This window comes from Trachemys scripta, chromosome 11 (genome assembly GCF_013100865.1).
Source record: "Trachemys scripta elegans isolate TJP31775 chromosome 11, CAS_Tse_1.0, whole genome shotgun sequence".
NCBI classification, from domain to species: Eukaryota; Metazoa; Chordata; order Testudines; family Emydidae; genus Trachemys; species Trachemys scripta.
In genome coordinates this window covers 50,646,619-50,655,432 of record NC_048308.1, presented here as the reverse complement: position 1 = coordinate 50,655,432, position 8,814 = coordinate 50,646,619, and positions in this window count along the sequence as shown.

Genomic DNA, 8,814 nt, shown 5'->3' with positions numbered 1-8,814 from the left:
TCCCCTCCCCCGCTTTCCCAACACGCACGCACACACACACACAGAGGCAGCTTTGAAATCTGATGGTGGTATTGTTTCAGAACTTGAAACACGTCCAATATTTGACCTTCATTTTCCAACTGTTGAGAAAACATTCCGTTCACACACCCTGATGTCTCTTCTCAAATGGAGCACATGAAAATAGTCAGAAAGAAGTTTAAACCAAAGTAATTCACTTTCTAAAATAAAAACCACAAGCACTGCTTTCTAGTTCTATTTGACATGACAGCTCCTTAGTAACCGAAACAGAAAAATGTTCATGCTGCATTTGGGTTCTGTCGCAAAATTACTTATTTATTTGTTTGTTTGCAATAGATGTTGCTAGGCACTGCCCAGACATACAAGGGACAGTCTCTGCCCCAAGAAGCAAAATGTGCCTTGATCTAACCCCTTCAACACATAGGTGTATCTCAATACTCTAACGGGGCCAATTCTAAGTAATTTAAGCACTTTGGACCCAGCTGGGTCTTGAGGCTAATTCAAGGGCTGCTTATGCATGACACCACAAAACTACTGTATTGATGGTAGAACTGATCAGAAACTTGTCAATGAAAAAAAGTTTTTCAAGGAAACTGAAGGGAAATTTTCAAAAAATCTTCTTGTGAAAATAAATTCACATTTTTGCCCATCTCTAACCACTAGGTCATTTTACACATGCAATAAACTGGTATTTATATTCCAGACTAGAACAGACAATGCAAACGAAACCTCTGCAGCTCTGTAATCAATAGGGAACTGCATTGTTCATGAGTACGAGCCTACCAAATTCACGGTCCATTCTGGTCAATTTCACGGCCATAGGATTTGAAAATTAGTCAATCTCACATTTTCATGTGTCTACATCTGAAATTTCATGGTGTTGTAATGTGTGGGGGGAGTCCCAACCCAAAAGGAAGTCATGGGGGGGGGGTTGCAAAGCGGTTTGGGGGGGGGGGGGGGGGGGGTTTGCGGGATTGCCATCCTCACTTCTGCACTGCAGGAAGCTCCAGGGCTGCTGCCCAGTTGCAGAACTTCTTGCAGCCGGGGAAGGTACCCAGAGGTGGGTCTGATCTCCGCCCCTGCCCCCCAAGAGTGGCCTTGCAGGGGAAGAGCAAGTTCTGTCCCTCTCCATGTTTTTCAGGCCCTGAATTTGGTATGGCCCTAGACATGAGATTTCACCCATTTTTCTGCTCTCTTGGAGATCCATGCAAAAAGTCTACCATGCAGGGACAGTATATTCATCAATCAACATCCTGATCAGATGCAGAGCTTGGAAAATCCAGTTGCCAGTGGTGAGTGGGAAGCTTTCCCTGACAAGTGTTTCTCCTAAACACAACTATTTCCCCAGAGTTTAGGGGTTTGTTTAAAAAAAAAAAAAAACAATTAAGCTTCTAGCACTTTAGCTTGTGAAAATAACCTTCCAACATGAACTAATGTCGTGTTGTGTTCCTGACTCTTCAGAAAAACCGTATGCTGCCGCTCCTAGCTTTGCCAAGGAGCAAAGTGGAGTTCTGAAACTAAGCAGGACTCAATTCAGTGTCACTGCAGTTACTCAGCACTCTGTGGACAAGAATGACACAGGCCTTAGGCATTTCAGTTTCACCCAGCTGGCTGGGAGAAGAATGATCCCAAAAGAAAAGAGGAGGAAGAATGAGCTGTGTAGCAGCAGCAAAGAGGCCCACGCAGAGGAGCAGAATAGTACAAAGCTGATCCCGTGGCAGTAGCCAAGAGGCATCTGAGGAGGGATAGAGTAGTGGGAACCCAGCCCCCAACATCTAGCAGCCAGGAGGCTCTTGGAGGAGGGGGTGAAACAGCACTGACTATCCTCCCACTCAATAGAGGGGAGGAGGCACGTAAAGAAGGAAACAGACAGCACCTTCTCTCTTCCAGGTGCTGGAGGGACACCTACTAGTCTGAGGCTGGTACACAAATGGCAGTCCCCAGACAGGTTTCAGGGACAGCAGCCTGATACAAATCCCAGCCCACTCTCCGAAGTTAGGATAGAAGAGCTGCGCTTCTCAGGAGTTTGTTGCCCCTAGACCCCGCTGGTAGAGGCTCCAACTTCGTGTTTGCCCTGCCTAGCAGGTTACTCCTCTGGCTAGTGAGTATCTAGTACATTTTTCAAGCCCCAAGTACCCCTATCCATATGCGGTTTGGAAATTCTAATAAGACATAACCTGGGAAATAATCTTCACGTAGCCCATAAATATTTCAATAAAAGTTACTCATATTGTACAGAAACAATCATCATGGTATCTAAGTTTTTTCCCTTCACCTTGGGTAACGGAACAAAACTGAATGGGAACTGTTTATGCAAACCTTGAAAGAGGATGCCAGGATTCTGTGATATAACAGGCCCTCCAGCAATGTGAAAGGAAGTCATGCTCTAGTTTTCTAGATGGAGACATGCCATAGCCAAAACTCCAGTTCGTGATATGACCTTCACTTCATCAACAGGCACACTACACCTCACCAATCACTTCAATCATGATGAAAAACCATGGCAATCCGGGTTGGTTCCGGAACACTGGACACTCTAGTGCTGCTGGCCTCTATGAAGTCTGTGATTGAAATAATCAGGAATAGTATATGAAAAGTATTCCATTTACATTGGTTTCAAGGGCAATATAAGCCCTTAGTGTAAATGAGATTGAGGCCCACATATGTTTTGGAGCCTGCATTTTCAATCACTCTTATTACAATCTTTCATGTCCTCTAACAAAATGGCCAGGAATAGGTGAATGGCAGAGGCACACACCACAAGGAGATACAACTATCACATAACAACAAGTATGGTTAAACGTTGCCTACCGGGCAGGTCCTGTAAGGTGCTGACACTCTCGTTAAAAATCTGTTTAGGATGCACAGCACAGGGCGCTCCTAGAAAGCACTCAGCACTTCACAGGATTGAGCCCTAAAGTCTTGCTCATGGGTTTGACACAGACCTCAGTAGAAGCAGGACTGGGTCCAATATATGCCAGAAATACAGATATGGAAACCCTCCCCAGAACCAGATACTCATCCAGAGATCGGACATAACACAACAGAATGCAGCACGCTGTCAATTATCCAGCCCTTACAACACACAGAATTGAATTCGATATTGTCGCATAAATAAATATGAGAATTTAGGGGAAGATTTTCAAGTTAGGTGCCTAATTCCCATTTATTTCCAACAGAAGTTGGGTGCCCTAACACACTTTTTAAAACAGCACCCTTAGCTTTTAATTTAGAGATTTTGACTCCTTTAGGGAATTGATGGGCAGGATCCCCTGGGAGACTAATATGAGGGGGAAAGGAGTCCAGGAGAGCTGGCTGTATTTTAAAGAAGCCTTATTGAGGGCGCAGGAACAAACCATCCTGATGTGCAGAAAGAATAGCAAATATGACAGGTGACCAGCTTGGCTTAACTGTGAAATCTTTGGTGAGCTTAAACACAAAAAGGAAGCTTACAAGATGTGGAAACTTGGTCAGATGACTAGGGAGGAGTATAAAAATATTGCTTGAGCATGCGGAGGTGTAATTAGGAAGGCCAAAACACAACTGGACTTGCATCTAGCAAGGGTTGTGAAGGGTAACAAGAAGGTTTTTCTACAGGTATGTTATCAACATGAAAAAGGTCAGGGAAAGTGTGGGACCCTTCATGAATGGGGGAGACAACCTAGTGACAGATGATGTGGAAAAAGCTGAAGTACTCAATGCTTTTTTTTGCCTCGGTCTTCACAGACAAGATCAGCTCCCACACTGCTGTCCTGGGCAATACAGTATGGGGAGGAGGCGAGCAGCTCTCAATAGTGAAAGAACAGGTTAAGGACTATTTAGAAAAGCTGGACATGCACAAGTCCATGGGTCCAGATCTAATGCATCCGAGGGTGCTGAGGGAATTGACTGATGTGATTGCAGAGCCATTGACCATTATCTTTGAAAACTCATGGTGCTCGGGGGAGGTCCCAGATGATTGGAAAAAGGCAAATATAGTGCCCATCTTTAAAAAAGGGAAGAAGGAAAACCCAGGGAACTACAGACCGGTCAGCCTCACCTCAGTCCCTGGAAAAATCATGGAGCAGGTCCTCAAGGAATCCATTTTAAAGCACTTGGAGGAGAGGAAGGTGATCATGAACAGTCAACATGGATTCACCAAGAGCAAGTCATGCCTGACCAACCTGATTGCCTTCTATGATGAGATAACTGGCTCTGTGGATATGGGGAAAGCAGTGGATGTGATATATCTTGACTTTAGCAAAGCTTTTAATACGGTCTCCCACAGTATTCTTGTCAGCAAGTTAAAAAAAATATGGATTGGATGAATGGACTATAAAGTGGATAAAAAGCTGGCTAGATTGTCAGGCTCAAGGGGTAGTGATCAATGGCTCGATGTCTAGTTGGCAGCCAGTATCAAGCGGAGTGCTCCAGGAGTCTGTCCTGGGGCTGGTTTTGTTCAACATCTTTATTAATGATAGATTGCACTCTCAGCAAGTTCATGGATGACACTAAGCTGGGGGGAGAGGTAGATACACTGGAGGGTAGGGATAGGGTCCAGAGTGACCTAGACAAATTGGAGGATTGGGCCAAAAGAAATCTGATGAGGTCCTTGTTCACAAGGACAAGTGCAGAGTCTTGCACTTCGGATAGAAGAATCCCATGCACCGTTACAGATTGGGGACCGACTGGCTAAGCAGCAGTTCTGCAGAAAAAGACCTGGGGATTACAGTGGACGGGAAGCTGGATGAGTCTGCAGTGTGCCCTTGTTGCCAAGAAGGCTAACGGCATATTGGACTGCATTAGTAGGAGCACTGCCAGCAGATCAAGGGAAGTGATTATTCCCCTCTATTCAGCACTGGTGAGGCCACATCTGGAGTATTGCATCCAGTTTTGGGCACCCCCACTACAGAAAGGATGTGGACAAATTTGAGTTCAGCGAAGGGCAACGAAAATGATTAGGGGGCTGGGGCACATGACTTACGAGGAGAGGCTGAGGGAACTGGGCTTGTTCAGTCTGCAGAAGAGCAGGGGCAGCAGGTTTGTATAAATTTGGTGGTGCCCAGAACGGGTCCCAGTCCCCTCCCCCCTGCCTAAGGCTCTGGGAGCAGCGGCGTATTATTGCCTAGGCCGACAAGGACTAGGCGTAAGGCGGCAACTTTGCAGGGGCAGCAAATTTGAGCACCCACGGAGAAGCTCACCTGCTCCAGCTCGCCTCCTCCGCAAGCGTGCCGCCGCGTCCTGTTTCTCTCCCCTCCCTCCCAGCGCTTGCGCCACAAAACAGATGTTTTGCGGGGCAGGGAGGGCGGGGAGAGGAGGGAGAACACGGCGCACTGGGGGAAGAGATGGGGCTGGGATGGGGATTTGGGGAAGGGATCCAATAGGGGCAGGAAGGAGGCGGAGTTGGGGCGGGATTTTGGGGAAGGGGTTGGAATGGGGGCGAGAAAAGGGTGGAGTCGGGGCGGGGCCAGGGGCGGGTGGGGCAGCAATTATTTCAGGGCCTAGGGGCGGCAAAATCATTAATTTGCCACTGTCTGGAAGGGAGTTTTTTTATACCAATAAAAACTAGCAGGATCTTATTAAAGGGGACAAGAAAAAGATGCCACATTTATTATGATAATTTGATTTATGACCAATAACTAATATCTTAATCCTTATACACACATTATACCTAATACCTATACACACATTCACACACACACACATCCATCAGATGTTCTGCAGCTGCTGCATAGTTACCAGTCCTGCTTGAGTTTGCAGCTGGGGTTCGTAGCTTGTGGCGGCTAACTGGCCAGGAAAGCCGGGCACAAGGACGAGCTGGGTCTCTGTTGGGCATGCACTGATACCCTTCCACGTTGGCAGCAGAATGTTACCCTCCTCCAAAGTTTTCCATCTCACCCATCCTTTTGTAGGCTTTAGTTTGAATCCAGAGTCTATAGGTCTTGCTGTGTCACGCTGCCTTCAGGTTTGGTGATTGATCACCCGTCAATTGCAGACATGACTTTCAGCCTTGGACTGGGCTTTGATCTTCCTTCTATTGTACCTTTTCTTTTTAGGGTGGATTCTTTTTACTTTGTTAGGGCTTTTGTCTGCATCTTCAGCCGTTGGTGTTTGAACTCTATTTAATCAGGACAGGCTGGAGCAGGGTTTGCAAAAATGAAGGTTGCAGCAAGCCCTTACAAAATGGAGTAAGCATTTTAAAATGGGGTTTGAATTACAATATGGCAAACAATGAACAAAAGTTACAATATAGACAAGTATAATGGATGGCAAACAGTGAACAAAAGTTACACTGTAGGCAAGTGTAATAAATGGTGAACAGAAGTTACAATGCTGAAACAGTGCAAGTCTTAGGCTACATCTACACTACAGGGGGGAGTCGATTTAAGATACGCAAATTCAGCTACGTGAATAGCGTAGCTGAATTCGACGTATCGCAGCCGACTTACCCCGCTGCGAGGACGGCGGCAAAATCGACCTCTGCGGCTTCCTGTCGACGGCGCTTACTCCCACCTCCGCTGGTGGAGTAAGAGCGTCGATTCGGGGATCGATTGTCGCGTCCCATAAATCGATCCCCGAGAGGTCGATTTCTACCCGCCGATTCAGGCGGGTAGTGTAGACCTAGCCTTAGTGATCTAAGCAGGAATTGGATTGATAGTGAAACTTACAAAGGCAGCTGATGAACAGCTATGGCTCTTAACAAGCATCTTAATTGTTAATTAGCCAGTTATTGGGGTAACCGGTTTTATGAATGAATATTGTTTCATTCATAAAACTTTACTTATGATGTTACATTAATAAAGTGAACAATTAAAAACAATTTCATTCATCAGTTCTACAGTTTGAGTGCTGGCTGTGGACTCTGGGCTGGGGTAGGGGTGCGGAAGGGGGGTGAGGGGTGCAGCGCTTACCTTGGGCGGCTCCCAAAGACAACCCGCACAACCCTCTGGCCGCGGCTCCTAGGCAGGGGGCCCGGGGGCCTCCGCCTGCCATTGCCTGAAGCTTCCAATGGCCACAGTTCCAATGGCAGAGTCTCTGGGCAGAGGCAGCGAGCAGAGACACACACACCCCAGGGGCCGCAGGGACGTGCCGGCCACTTCTGGGAGTGATGCCCCACGCAGAGTGAGGGCGGGTAAGAAGCTGCTTTAGCCCCGCTGCGCTGCCAGTGGTGGTGGCAGGGGCCCCCAGGCCTTTTTAAATCTCCCGGGGGTGGCAGGCGGGGCCAGGAGATGCTCCAGGGGAGACGCGCAGGGGCAGCAGGCATGGCCAGGGGAGAGACCAGGCTCCAAATATTGGTGGAGTTGGGCCCCCATGCCCTGAATATTCCTGGAGCACAGGCACCACGGGCCCATACAACTCCCTGCCCCTGGAGAAGAGTGAGGGGGGATTTGATAGCAGCCTTAAACTACTTGAAGGGGAGTTCCAAAGAGGATGGAGTTCGGCTGTTCTCAGTGGTGGCAGATGACAGAACAAGGAGCAATGGTCTCAAGTTGCAGTGGGGGCGGTCTAGGTTGGATATTAGGAAACACTATTTCACTAGGAGAGTGGTGAAGCACTGGAATGTATTACCTAGGGAGCTGGTGGAATCTCCATCCTTAGAGGTTTTTAAGGCCCGGCTTGACAAAGCCCTGGCTGGGATGATTTAATTGGTGTTGGTCCTGCTTTGAGCGGGGGATTGGACTAGATTATCTCCTGAGGACTCTTCCAACCCCAATCTGCTATGATTCTTCTATGATCCTCACACAACTCCAAATAAGCAAAATTTAGCTCTTAGTTAACTTAAAATGGTTTTTATTTAATGTCTTCTTGCCTTTTGACACTAGTATAAACATTTAAAATGAGGGAAAAAACAGTAAGAAAATCTTTCCATATCATATTATGTCTGTGTGAGTCCTTTTAAACAATGCAAATACTTCTGTTATCAGTGTGTTGGTTCTTATAAAGGTATTTTACTAGGTTATTGCAAAATCCTATATGAATACAAGGTTAAAACCAAAACTATCCAAATCCATTATAATGAAAATTATAGTATGTCCCAGTGAAATCAACAAATGTTTGCATTTTATCCACATTGTGTCTATATTATATCATGACATTTAATTGATATTAAACATTACTGTGAAGATCACAGATTTGTATGTAAAATAGGTGACTTTCAACTTTTTTTACCTTGATCACTTATGTTTGAAAATATATCCATCAGAACAGTACATATTTCCAAAGCCCTCTACAGGATTTTAGCTAAGTGATTTCCGTTAACTTTAATGAGAGGGCACAATGTCAGTTTCAACTGCACAGTATAGCTTAGACACCCCTACAGGCATTCTGTCCAGGTCAGGCTGGAGATACATTTGAGGTACAGTGGGAAGAAGTTTGCACTGTGACTCTCCAGGCTGTGGCTCTCCCGAGGGTATGCAGAAGACCTCCAGGGCAGTCAAGCCAGCACCTTTCATAAACATTAAATTCACATAAAGCTCAACTCCTGAAAACACTTTCACGCTAGAGCAGCCCCACTGAGTTAACATGCATAAAGCTAAGTATGTACGTAAGGCTCCACGGTCCATATATGTGGACCCTTGAACTGATGCAGAGGCCTTTTGACTTCTGTGGGGCTGCAGGAGGGCACAGGGATCTACTCGCCTGCATTCAGTTGCAAGATCAAGGCCCCTATATTTTTTTAAAGCCTTCAAGACAGCCTCTCATTTTGCCCTTCCAATTAACTGTGGGCACAAAAGATAGGACATTTAACTACTGGCTTTGGGAGCACAATCAAATAGCTACATGGTTAAATCCAACCACTTTTTTCTGCAGGTGTGG